Source organism: Meles meles, chromosome 7 (assembly GCF_922984935.1).
Source record: "Meles meles chromosome 7, mMelMel3.1 paternal haplotype, whole genome shotgun sequence".
Lineage (NCBI taxonomy): Eukaryota > Metazoa > Chordata > Mammalia > Carnivora > Mustelidae > Meles > Meles meles.
This window is the reverse complement of record NC_060072.1, coordinates 56,411,539-56,425,049: the sequence shown is the minus strand read 5'-3', so window position 1 is coordinate 56,425,049 and position 13,511 is coordinate 56,411,539. Positions and strand designations below refer to the sequence as shown.

The window sequence follows — 13,511 nt, the reverse complement described above, 5'->3', positions numbered from 1 at the left end:
GAGCCTTGGAAAGGAGAAGGGAGGGGCACCAAGAGAGTGGGGCTGGGGGCGGGAAGATGGTTTAACAGTCAACCCAGCACAGCGTCATCTTGTCTTCCTACCAGGAAGCAGGCTATGAGCCAAGGGGAAGGCAGAGGACAGAAATGAATGTGCTCCCAAGCTTTCCCGGTGGTGTATGGCATTCTCCAAACTCCTGTGCAAGGGCTATTCATGACCGAGAAGACCCAAGGAGGCGGTCTCTGAAATCAAGTCCAGATGAAGGTACGTGTCAGGGCTCCCGTGGTATCGCGGCTGAAATTTGGCTAATAGGACATGATACCTTCTTTTTTCTAGACAATTTGGAGATTTTTGTCCTGGCTTAGATTTGGTTAGGGGGCTTTAGATTTGTTACAGGTCTAGAAAAGATGCTTAGATAGTTACTGTAAAATGAATTGATTCACCAGAGTAAGTGCCCCTTGAAGAAAAATTGATGGAAATTATGTATAGTGATAATTAATAAAACAAAGCACTAATTGATGAAAATGATTTTTTTTCTTTGAGTCCTGGAAAGAGGAAACAAATAATATTACTGAAATCAACTAAATTTCTTTGTCACTGCCATAAAATCTTGTTTTCTCCATTTTTAGTGCTTATTCTGTGCCCATGTTCCCAGAGGTGATTGGCAGTGGCTTAGGGAGCCTGAGTGGGCAGGCATGCTGTTTCTTTGTGCTGTGCAATTGTGTGCCTTCTGATGTTCCTGATAACAGAAGAGCTTATGATTATTTCCGTCTCCAGTTTGGGATAGTAGAGTGCCACTGACTTCCAAATCTTACAGAATAGCTCTCAAGAAGGCTCCCAGGAAGTTCTCAAAGGAATCTTCCAAAGTTACAGGCTAAAATAATCTGTCATGTACTCAAATCTTGGTATCTCTGACCATTTCTACCCAGCACAATGAGAGAAGCTAGCAAATTTAAATTTTATTTCATCTTTAACAAATACTTACAAAGTTCTTGCTGTGTGTGAGACGTCATTATAAGCACAAATAATCCGTCATTTAATCCTTATAGTAACCCTCTGTGGGAGGTATTAGTACTCACATTTTGGTAATGAAAAAACTAAAGCACAGAGAAGTTAGGGAATATTCCCAAGATCACACAGCTAGCAAATACTAGAAACAGTATTTGGACCCAAGAAACTTGACCTCGGAGTCCATGAGTTTAACTCCTAATCTAACCTTTGCTTCTTCCCTGTTTGTGTTATTTCAAATGATGTCAACAGTTGATTTGGCTACAAATTTTGTTCAGCTGACGCTACTAGAAGATCAAATTACCTTGCCTGGCTGAAACAGATCCCCAGTGGAATCTGTATTTATATATTAAATTATCCCAATAGTCATCTTCTGTACCCCCAAATAACCCAGTAAGTAATTGCCTGTTCTTCTCTTCCCTTTGAGCTGTATAGATATCTGGTAGTAAAATACCGTGTTACTATGGTGACTAGATGATGTCCAAAGGCAAAAAAGAAATCTAGAATTACATCATGGTTGATTTTTTTTTTTTAATTGAACTTAACATTCTTTCATCCGCTGAACCTAGTAACAATACCAGCCTAAACATACTATCTTTAAAAAGCACTTACTTGGTTTTCACAATAAAATAAATAGATTAACAACTTCTAAAAATTATGAATACAAACTGTGGTATTGAATGGACGAGATTTGTTGCTTTAAAATAATATTACCATACTTCAAGGGAATAGATTACTCTCTTTGCAAATTATTTTAGGGTTTAAGGGAAAAAGGAAGTTTTGTTTTTTTTTTTTTCTTAACTTCTAGAAATTTCTGAAATATAGAGATTTCTTCCATGGTCTGTGTAGTTTCCCTTCTTGACAATAAATGATGACTGATCTCATTCTTATATGCTATAGGAAAACTAAGGGAAGTTACTGGAATAAAGGTATAAGGAGAAAAAAAGGGATAGAAATCTAAAATTTGTGAAATTCTTTACTATCAGGGTTTCACTGAAGAATACTTTGAAGAGTGGTTAGGTCCCCTACAATACTGAACTTTGGTCCTTTATATTAAACTCTGGATCCCTGCTGAAATCTGTTTCCCTGGGGCAAGTACCACATTTACACTATCATAGTCTCCTGAAGTGAGCTTCTTGAGCAAAGGGACCATAGCTTCCATCGTCAGGTTTCTAGCACTTAGCACTAGACCTGGTTTATGGTAAGCTCTCGATACCCATTTGTGGAAGTTCTGTAAAGCATTCTGCCAGGGCCTGTATAGGGGCCCATTACTGTTTTGTTCTGCATGTGCTCATAGGGAGGACAGTGTAGTAGGAGGGACTTGGGCAACAGCCAGAATTATGTCTGAAATTTATATATGCTAGTCTGACTGACTCTGGAGCAGTAGCACACTAGAGTTCAAGAAGTATCCATAAATTCTTTCCTGGGGATTATGAATCCCCCTGACATTTTATTTATCTTTAGAATGAAGTTCTCCTGGTATTTGTATTTATATCTGGATGTAGAGCACCCTAACAATCTCATTTTCTTGTGGCGTTTGCCTGGCACCATTTCCCAACACTTGAAATAGTTCACCTTGGGTTGAGATTGAACATGTTGAGGTCAATTCTTGCCCCAGGCAGGCCTCTCCTAATCAGCTGTGGCTCCCAGTCCTCGGAGTGCTGAACCAAGAGCTCAGAGGACTATTGGACTCCTCCCCAGAGAACCCTGGGATCCTTAGTATTAGAGTAGATTGGAGCCAGGCTGCCTTTCCCAAACCGAGGCAGCTAGGACTTGAGTGTTAAAGATTGTCTCAAGGTATCTGGAAATGTTGATTAGGATTTGAGTTCAAGTTAGCAGGCTAACTGGGGTTAGAATAGTCCTCTGTCTTGGAGCTCCTGTGTAACTCTTGATCTTGGGCTCATGAGTCCGACCCCCCCCACTGGTTGTAGAGATTATGTTAAAAAATATTGAAGGGGAGGGGCGCCTGGGTGGCTCAGCGGGTTAAAGCCTCTGCCTTCAGCTCAGGTCATGATCCCAGGGTCCTGGGATCGAGCCCCGCATCGGGCTCTCTGCTTGGCTGGGAGCCTGCTTCCTCCTCTCTCTCTCTCTGCCTGCCTCTCTGCCTGCTTGTAATCTCTATCTGTCAAATAAATAAATCTTTAAAAAAAAAAAAAATATTGAAGGGGAGCCTGGGTGGCTCAGTGGGTTAAGCCACTGTCTTCGGCTCAGGTCATGATCTCAGGGTCCTGGGATTGAGTCCCGCATCGGGCTCTCTGCTTGGCAGGGAGCCTGCTTCCTCCTCTCTTTCTCTCTCTGCCTGCCTCTCTGCCTACTTGTGATCTCTCTCTGTCAAATAAGTAAATAAAATCTTAAAAAAAAAAAAATCGAAAAAAAAAGTCACTTCTCTTGATAATCACAAACATACTTGTTCTATTATTCCCATCTAATTAAGTCACTGAGTGGAAGAATAGGGTTTATAGATAAGGTATGGATCCTTAAATCCTATCCACTCATCTTCCTTACCTCCAGTGTTACCTGCTGAGTGAGTTGTGCAGAAGAAACAGCTCTGCAGGCAACCCAGTACGGCTGGGCACGAGCTGCATGCCCACCACGTTCCTGCAGGGCTGCCCAAAGAAGCCGGCCTGGTGTCCTCTACAGGCTATCTGGAAGCCTTGCTGGGCTTCCTACTCTTCTGTCTCAAATCTCCCAGCTCTGCTCAACCAGCTGAACAGAAGATCCAACAGAGAGAGAAAGTAGCGAGGTGTCCCTTTACGGAGAGGCCTTGCCAAGTGTGCTTTCCACTTGGAGACTTGGAATGAAAGAGGAGATAGGGGGCAGTAAGCTTGGGGGGCAGATACAAGAAAGTGAGGTCTGGGTCCTGCCTTTCAGGCACAGTCACTTGCCCACTGCCAGTAAACCCTGCCACCCGAGTCAGGCTTTGCCAGCCTACTGACTGGATCATTTCCTAGCATATGTGTACATAGGGAAGGAGGAGGGGATAAACAGAAGAACCTGAGTATGGATGCAACTTCTCCTTTATGACCCAAGCCAAAAAAATGGCATGAGCTGAGAGGTGGTCTCTCCAAGAGGACAGTTTCAAAACTAAAATAGGGGTACCATAATAAATATATTTTCCTGTTTATGGGGTCATTTTCCCTCAGCTAAACTTCTGAAGTCATCATCTCATGGAGCCTCTCATTTGGCATACTTTACTAGGCACTGGATGTCTGCATGTGAAATCCTGATAGAGACTCTGCGATATAAGTTATTAGCCCCAATTTCTGATCAGGAAACTGAAGCTCAGAGACATTAACCAACCTGCCTGAAGTCCCACACAACAAATAGAGCCAGGATCTGAATTCTGTGCTCTTTCTGTTCTATGACAAGTAAAGTTCTTTCCTCTGCATTCTTTAAAAATATATACGTTTTTGGATATTAGGTTAATATAAGTACAGTTCTAGAAAATTTGGGAAATGAAGAGAAATGGAGAGATGTAATGAAAATAGGGGTGCCTGGATGGCTCAGTCAGTTAAGTGTCTGGCTCTTGCTTTCAGCTCAGGTCATGATCTCATGGTTGTGGGATTGAGCTGCACGGGTTCTGTGCTCAGTGGGAAATCTGCTTCAGATTCTTTCTTCCTCCCTCTCCGCCCTTCCCCATTCAAGTTCTGTCTCACTCTCAAATAAAGATCTTAAAACACACACACGCACACGCACACACATGCGCGCGCACACCCACACACGGATCCAGTCGGTTGAGCGACTGCTTCAGCTCAGGTCATGATCCCAGGGTCCTGGGATCGAGCCCCACGTCAGGCTCCATACTCAGTGGGGAGTTTGCTTCTCCCCTGCATGCTGTTCCCCCTGCTTGTGCTCACTCTCTCCCTCTCTTTGTGTCAAATAAATAAATAAAATCTTTTGAAAAAACAAAAACAAGAAGTGTAATAAAAATCAGTTATGATCTTGCTACCTAGAAACAACCACTGTTAAAATTTTGGTATATTTCTTTCTCAGTCTTTCTCAGTGCATTCGGTAATAAGGAAAGTAAACATCTGTTGAGCACTCCTTTTATTTCAGGAATTGTTCTTAGCTCCTTTCTTGCATCATTTATTTTACTCTCACAACAAATCAATGAGGTAGGTACCATTATTATCCTAATTTCATTGGTAAAGACAATAAGGACAAAGATGTTAAGTAACTTGGTAGAGGTTACACAAGTATTAAGTGACCTGAAACCCATTCAGGCTGCTTTACAGGAGGGTTTCTTAACCTCAGCACTGTTGGTATTGGGGCCAGCTACATCTGTGTTGCGGGAGGCTATCTCACTTCACTCTAGAATGGTTAGCAGCATCCCTAGCCTCTACTTACTGGATGTCAGTAACACCCTCCTTCCCCAGGTGTGACATCAAGAATGTCTTCAGACATTGCCAGATGTCCCCTGGGAGGCAGAACGACCTGTGAACCACAGCTCTAAGAGCCCATGCTCCTAATCACTGCATTATATAGCCTCTTCATATTTAAGATCTGCAAAAAGTTATTTTCTTCCACATCTAAAGAAGGAAGCATGCCTTCAAGTTTGGGTGCAGCCTATGAAACCTTCTGGAATATCAGTGGCTTTATAGGTCATAGGTAGGAGATTAGTTACTTACAAAAAAATGCTCCTTAATAGACTTTTATAACAGGTTCATAGTATCCCGTCATTGCCCAGTTTGAAAAATAACCATATTTCTGTCTCAAGTCTTTCCCTCCGTTCTCTGTGGTAGGCACCCTTAGCCTTCATGAATTCAGATTTCAGGGACACCAGGGTGGTTCAGTCATTTAAGTGTCTGACTCTTAATTTCGGCTCAAGTCATGATCTCAGGGTTCTGAGACTGAGCCCTGCTTCAGCCTCCGTACACAGTGGGGAGTCTGCTTGAGATTCTCCCTCTCCGGCTGCCCCTCCCCTAGCTTGTGTGCTCTCTCTCATGTTCTCTCTCTCAAATAAATAAATACATCCTTAAAAAAAAAAGAATTCAGACTTCAGGTGTATACTGTACACTTACGGTATAGCAGACTGTGCTTATCAACCATGGTGTCAAAATATGTCCCAAACAGAGGATGTCTGTTGCAAATAATTGCTTGCTAATAAATCAAATTCCAAGATTTGCTAGTGATTTTTTTAAATTAATTAGGATAAAGTTAAGGATATTTACGTAATAATGTTCTTTTCCACATGCTTTCTTAGGTTGAGGACCTGGTGTTGGAGTTACAGGTCAAGCTCCTAGAGTTGCACATAATTCTGGGTATATCTGTAGGAGTGTGTTGCATGTATGAACACATTTGTCACATCTGTCTCTGAGGAAGAAAGGCTAAAAATGGCTGGTGTTGATGATTTGGGTGAACCATGACTGATGTGCAGAGGGATTAAAGTAAGAAGCACTGAGAGAAGGGAGCAATATCATTTTAACCGAACAGATGTCTAAAAATACACAGTACTAAAATATATATTAACCATGTGAAACATGCAAATACACATTCAGCATTTTTTTTTTAAGATTCTTATTTATTTGAGAGAGAGAAAAAGAGTGAGAGAGAACATGAGAGGGGAGAAGGTCAGAGGGAGAAGCAGACTCGCCTCAGAGCCAGGAGCCTGATGCGCGACTTGATCCTGGGACTCCAGAATCATGACCTGAGCCTAAGACAATGGCTTAACCAACTGAGCCACCCAGGTGCCCCACATTCAACATATTTTCAATGACAACTGACTACATACAGTTGCATTATTTGTCCATGAAAAATGCACATGAAAGCAAATTCAAATCTAACTTCTGTTCTGTGAACTTAAAGGTTTGCTTTCTCAGAACACCTTGATTGACGATAGTGGTGTGGATTAAAATTTACCCTGAGTGTTGCTGTGAGACAGAATATATTTCTGAAAATCAGAGTTCTTAGTAACTCTTTGTGTAGCGTTTGTACTCCGTGCTTACCATCAACTTCACCTTCTTTTCAAATTCCTGTAAATTGCATCTCTGTAGTTCTTGGCTTTGAGTGTGATGTGTCTGGTCTTTGCCTCCTTGCTTCTTTCTTATTTAAGTTGTGCAACTAGAGCTGTTGATACTGAAATCCGAGCTTGAAAAATGAAACTAAATGCTTACCTCCCAAACAGCTGTTTCCCTCTACTTTAGACTCAGCGAGCACACAGCTACTATTTAAAAAATGTCTGTGGTAATGAATTAAGTTGAGTTTGGGGAGGTGCATATGCCTTGGCCAAACTGTCTGCTTCTGAATTCGAAAGACTCCATACTGAAAAGAGAGGTGTGGGAAATCGGTAGAGGATAGCCAGGGATTCTAGTAAGTGTCTCTCCCCTCTGAGAAGCTTGGTAGTAGATAGAAAGGCAGACAGACACAGCTGGCAAGTGCTCTTTGACCAGACCACTTCTTGCAGGGAATCTTAGTAAGAGATTGTTGGCACTTCCAGAATAATTACTGGGGTTGTTGAGGAGGGCTGCTTAGCTGGCCTCTAGGGAAAATTCACCCCTCCTTTGGAGACCCATACTCTTGATCTTGGATATCAGAAGCTCACAGAAGCCCCAGCAGCCCTAACTAGCTTCCCTCTCCTCCCACCAAAATGCACTCTTGGGGCGAGCTCTCTGCCAGGTGAAAGTAGTGAGTTATAAATTAAACAAATGTGTGTTGCTCATCACAATGTCTGCCTATCAGTTTTAGTTCATAATGCTAAAAGGACTTCAGAAATCATCTAGACCAACTCACTTATGTGATAGCCATGGAAATGGGGATTCTGAGAGGTTGATTTACTTAAGGTCCTTACCGTGATATAGAAATAAGACCTGTGTCTCTTGTCTTGCTGTTCAGTGCTTATATTCAGAATTAGAGCCGAGGTTTCTTAGCCCCAGTGCCATGTTTAAGGTAAACCAGAAAGCACTATACTGTTCTAGCTTCTCAAGGTTTCTGATATTCTAGATGCTGGTGGAGTAGTGGAAGGTAGTGGTAGGATGGCTGGTATGAATTTTAATGTTCACACTGAATTATCAAAGAAATGGCTATATTGAATTAGTTTTTATTACTGCAGAACAAGTAGCACAAATTTAATGGCTTAAAATAACAGTTATTTCTCTTTTTTTTAATATTTTATTTATTTGACAGAAAGAAATCACAACTAGGCAGAGAGGCAGGCAGAGAGGGAGGAGGAAGCAGGCTCCCCGCGGAGCAGAGAGCCCGATGTGGGGCTCGATCCCAGGACCCTGGGATCATGACCTGAGCCGAAGGCAGAGGCTTTAACCCACTGAGCCACTCAGGTGCCCCAACAGTTATTTCTTATATCACAGTTCTGCAGGTCAGAAGTCTGGGTGGGTTGGCTGGTTTCTCTGCTTTGAGTCTCATAGGCTGAAATCAAGGTGTTGGCAGGACTGTGTTCCTCTTAGAGGATGATTCCTCTTCCAGACTCTTTGCAGTGGTTGGCAGAATCCAGTGCCTTGTGGTTGTAGGACTAAGGTCGCATTTTCTGGATGGCTGTCAATTGAGGCCATCTGTAACAACTAGTGGCCTCTCGCTGGTTATCGCATCGGAGCTCCTGGATCTCAGAGCAAGCATGTCTGCTCCTTCTCATGCTTGGAATCATTCTCTGACTTCTTTTGCCTCATCTCTCTGCTTCTAACCAGAGAGGATCCTCTGTTTTTAAGGGTTCATTAGTTTGTGGCCACCTGGATAGTCTAGGATAATCTTCCCATTTTAAGTTTCATAACCTTAATTATGTATGCAGAGTCCCTTTTGCTGTGTGGCATGGACATCTTTAGGAGGCCAGTCTGCCTACTACATACATTACTTCCTTTAAATAACAGAGGGTTCCATCCTTTCAGGCTAATGGGAAAGTCAGTGACAAGCATCTCTGGGATTTTCTTCCTTTTCCTAGCTCCTGGGGCTTGCAAACCCAGCAAAATGTATGGGTAGTCCCTCTAACCTTGGATCCCTTCTGATCATGGCTGAGGTGTAATTATGGTCTGAGGTGGCGTGTATCCTTGAAAGCTGGGAGATCGCGACTTTGGTACCCGCCCTGGGGTAGTGGACTCTACTTTCTGCCAGGAAGTCTTTGGATCCAGCCCCTCTGCTGCACTCCTCCATTACCACTTGTCACTTACCTGGAGTGCAGTGGGGAAGTGAGGCAAGGGTCCCAGGCCTACCTTTTTCTTCTTCTTTTTTTAAACAACTCTATTTGTATAGCATAACACCCACTCATAATAGTGTACAAGGCAGTGATTTTTGTTATATTTACAGAGTTGCACAACCATAATCAAATTTCAGAACCTTTTCATCATCCCCAAAAAGATCTCTTGTGACCATCCAGGCCTGCCTTTTGCATGACTCCAGGGGCCACAGCCATATCCTGGTTCCGACATCCTTGTTTCTTCCTCCTACACTCTGTAGAAATCCCCCTCAGAGAACTCAGCCTCCAGAAAATGAAAGCCAAGGAAACGGTTTTCTTGGGCCCAGCGATACGACTCTCCTTCAAGATAAGGCAGCATTTAGGGTCTGGGTTCATTCTCAGAAGGGAATAGGAAAGAATCTCAACAAGAAGCATAGCACAGATCAATACCCCCAGTGACTTATCTTGCCTCTGTATGATGTGCGGGAGTCATCCAGTTGCAGTTATTGGACAGCTCTGACTCCATTGAGCAGTGACCTGCAGGGAAGTGAGTCAGACCTTCTCCCCCACCCTCCCGCCCCCTCCCCCGCTTCCTTCCTCCTCTAAGCAGAAATGAAGGCATTCTTTGCTTCCTGCTTAAATGACCCAATGGTGATGCAGTGTGGAGTGGGATGGGAGAATAGAGGAACACATCTTGTACAAGAGTGCAAGGAAGTTTCCAGAGGCACTTTGTCCCTCCGGGGCCCACTTGCCCCTTTTTTTCTCTTCCTCACCCCATCCCCCACCATGTGATAGGTTCTTTGGACTGCAGAGAAGTCTGAGTTGCCTCAAGGGAATCAGCCTATAACAAGCCCTAAGGCCAGGCCTCAAGGAGCCTGAAACATTGCTCAGGATCTGAAAGCTGGCTGGGGATCCAAGGCAGCTTGGTGACTTGGTTTCCTTGTCCTGTCATCTGTCTGCAGGAGGAGTCCTAGAGAGTCTACCATAGATGGCCCTGTTCTTCTCTGTCTTGGCTCCTACTGCTTCCATTGCTTCCCTGACCATCCAGTCCCAAAGCAGGCCCTCCTGCCATGCTCTGCTCCTTAGCTTTTTTCTGCTCATTACAACTTACTGTCTTTATTTATACTTATTTATTACTCTTTTCCAGATCCCTCCACCATAGTCATAATTAGACTGTGATCTTCATGAAGGGAGGGGCACAGTTTTATTGGCCACTGTATACATGGTTCTTAGTACAGTACATTCTGGCACAGGGTAGGATCGTAAAATGTATTTATGGAATGATGAATGAGTTAATGAAAATGAGCAAATAATCTGAATAGACATTTTTCCAAACTTTGATATTCATCTGCCAACTGGATAGCTCTACTTGGGTATCTAATAAGAATGCAACTCACCCAAAATAGAATTATTGATTTCCAGCTCCCCAAACTTTCCCCCCATCTCAGAACCTCAAGCCCAGGGAGTCATCCCTGCCCCCAAACCCTGTCACACATCAACAAATCTTTTTGGCTGTCCCCAAAATATTTTCAGTATTGATCTGCTTTTCTTCACCTACATCACTACTAGGTCTAAGCCATCATTATCACTTACTTAGGTTATTGTAATAGCCTCTTAACTGATGCCCCCCACTTCTCTTGGCCACCTACACAGCAATTAAAGTTGTATTTTTAAAACATAAATCAGGTCATACTCCTATCACGCCCTTGCATAAAACCTGAAATTGATTTCACTGCAGTAGGACTAATACCTGTGCCTGACAATGCCGTGTGATCTGATTCCCTGCCCACCTTTCTGATGATTATCAGGAGCCATTTCCTTCCACATTCATCTGCTCCAGCTTATAGCTTATTACTGCCCCAGGGTCTTTGCACACATCGCTTCTGCACAGAATGCTCTTCCAATTTTCACATGGCTGACTTCTCATCACTGGGGTTTCAGCTCTAGTATCACTTCTTCAGAGAACCTTTCTCTGGCCACTCCATCTGAAATAAGACCCTGCATCAGTCTGGATGATTTTAGAGGCAAATAACAGAAAACTCAGAGGGGCTTAAACCATAACATATTGCTTATTTAATGAGTCTAGTGATGGATGCACCACAGTGTCAGGACACTGGGTAGTATCTTTGTGAGTCTCAGGACTTCCTTGACCTTCTAAGATACCACCCAGTGCCCTGGCATCATCACATGACAGTTTACAAAGGTGAGAAGCAAGGGGCAGCCAGGCCCACAAGAGAGAACACTCTGCATGCCTCTTTCCTCTTACCAAGAAAGAGACATTTTTCCAAGAGCTTCACAACACCCTCCTAGAGATTTCCTCTTGTCTTGCTAGAAGCAGAGGATGTTGATGTGACCATCCCTAGCTGCAAGGGATGGCGGAAAGTGGTTATGTTGCCTTTTCAGCCACTTGACAGAGGAAGGTGAGGGAGAAGTTGGGAATGGCCATTAGATGACCAACCAGTCACCTATCATTCCATTTCCCATGGACCCTTGGTACCTCATTCTGCTTTATTTTCCTCCATAGCACCAGCCATTTCTTTACTATGCATGTATTTGTTTGTTTTGCTGTTATTTCTCTCCCCACCCTTCCCCAGAGATAAGCTCCATAAAAGCAGGGACCTTGTCTATCTCGTTGACTTCTGTACTTCCAGTAGTTAGCACAATCCTGTTCATACTATGTATGAAAAGAATATTGGGTAAATGTGAAATAGAAGATGATTTTACATATACCATCGTAACAACATAGTCATTTCTTAGGGTGAAGTTTCTTAGTGTTTATTTCTCTTTTTTCCCCCACCTTCTCTGACTTTACAGATTTTGTGGGAACAGTAGAGAGAGCGACAAGTTTAGTATTATAAGGTCTGGAGCTGCATCCCTCCTATGCACGACTCTACTAAGTGGCAATAGGGTAAGAAATACTGGCCAGTGTCCTTTATACATACCCACGTTGGGGTGCCAGTACGACCTAACATTTTTTCCTGCAACACTGTAAAGAATTTGGAGAGGCCTGCAGCTTGCAGCCAGCAGAAACCTTGTGGAGTAAAGCTTGGACTCCTTTCTGTTACCTTCTCTTGGGTGCGGCATTTATTGCAATGCTAGAGCCATCCCTGCATAGAACCATCAAGTAGGTGCTGCTTCTCCATCAGTCTTTCACCCTTCCCCCACTCTCTTCTGTAATGGGCACCCCAGCCCCATTGTTCCAGATACTGATTGTCCTCAAGGCTTTTGTTTCAGCATCTCTTCTGTTTTCATTTCCACTAAGATCATAGATCTCAGAGGTAACTGAGGTCTCAGAGATCACCATTCTACTGATAATATGTAAAAATAAGTACTCTTTAAGAAACATTTACATTTTGGGGTACCTAGGTGGCTCAGTCAGTTAAGTATCTGCCTTCAGCTCATGTCTGGGATCAAGCCCTACTTTTGGCTCCCTGCTCAGCAGGGAGCCTGCTTCTCCCTCTCCCTCTTCCCTCCCCACTCATTCTCTCTCTCTCTCTCTCTCAAATGAATAAATAAAATCTTAAAAATAAATTAAATAAATAAAACATTTTTTAGAAAAAAAGAAGCATTGCATCTTACATAGGAATTACATTTTAATTGGGACCTTGACCTTAGAAGAGTGATATTCTAATGATAAGAGGAGTTGGGATAGAAGCCTTCCTTGTTTCCAGAAATCACTCCTATGATGCTGACTTAAAATTCACATGAAGGACAAAGAACGGTAAATGTGGTAGAAGAGTAAATGCAGTTCCTTAAACAGCCAGTCTCCAAACACAAAAGTGGTGTACCCAGTCTGATCTCAGGAAACTGAGCTTATCCCAGTTGGGAAACAGATGAAAGGCACAGAGCTGGAAATACTATGGAGGAATATTTGTATATATTACATAATCTATAATAGGAAAGGGGAAAAGGGCATTCAAGAAAATTCTAGGCTTATTAGCCTGTGATACTAGGAGTCCCAAATGGTGGAGGGGAAGTTCTTTTCATTGGAAATACAAAGTTTTTGGCAAGTATTCAAAATTACCTGATGGAAGTAATTTAGGAGAGTAGATTTTAGATGCTTTTGAGAAATATTCAACTCATTGTATTACATGTTTTGGTTTAGGGTATAGAAAAAGTTTTATGGGCTAATATGTCACTAAAAGAAATCATGCCCAACTTGGGGAAAGCTTGTGTTGATTTATTAGGACCTTAGTGATTTTCCCCTTAAAACCAACAATGTGAATGATGATTAGGTACTAGGCTCTTCCCCCAAAGCCACTGGCTCTTAACATAGTTAAATTATGTGACTCATGTTAGTATTATCACTATAGTACATGATGTGTGATATGGTTATTAAAATTTGCTTGTCATAGTGCTTTTAAGACTTTTATGGGCTAACAATAGT

At 42.7% G+C, this 13,511-nt stretch overlaps 1 protein-coding gene across 8 annotated transcripts in view; it reads left to right on the top strand.

Moving 5' to 3' along the window:
- GPR19 (G protein-coupled receptor 19) overlaps window positions 1-13,511 on the top strand; it is a 36,840-nt gene that overhangs the window by 13,881 nt on the left and 9,448 nt on the right. For 6 of the 8 annotated variants that reach the window (XM_046010802.1, XM_046010803.1, XM_046010800.1 and 3 more), the window contains one exon: window positions 105-261. The exons of 1 other annotated variant lie outside the window; for it this stretch is intronic. The gene's annotated coding sequence lies outside the window, so the exon portion shown is untranslated. Of the gene's footprint in view, window positions 1-104; window positions 262-11,936; window positions 12,033-13,511 lie in introns of those variants that run through there. One more of the 8 variants, XM_046010808.1, reaches the window with a different exon arrangement.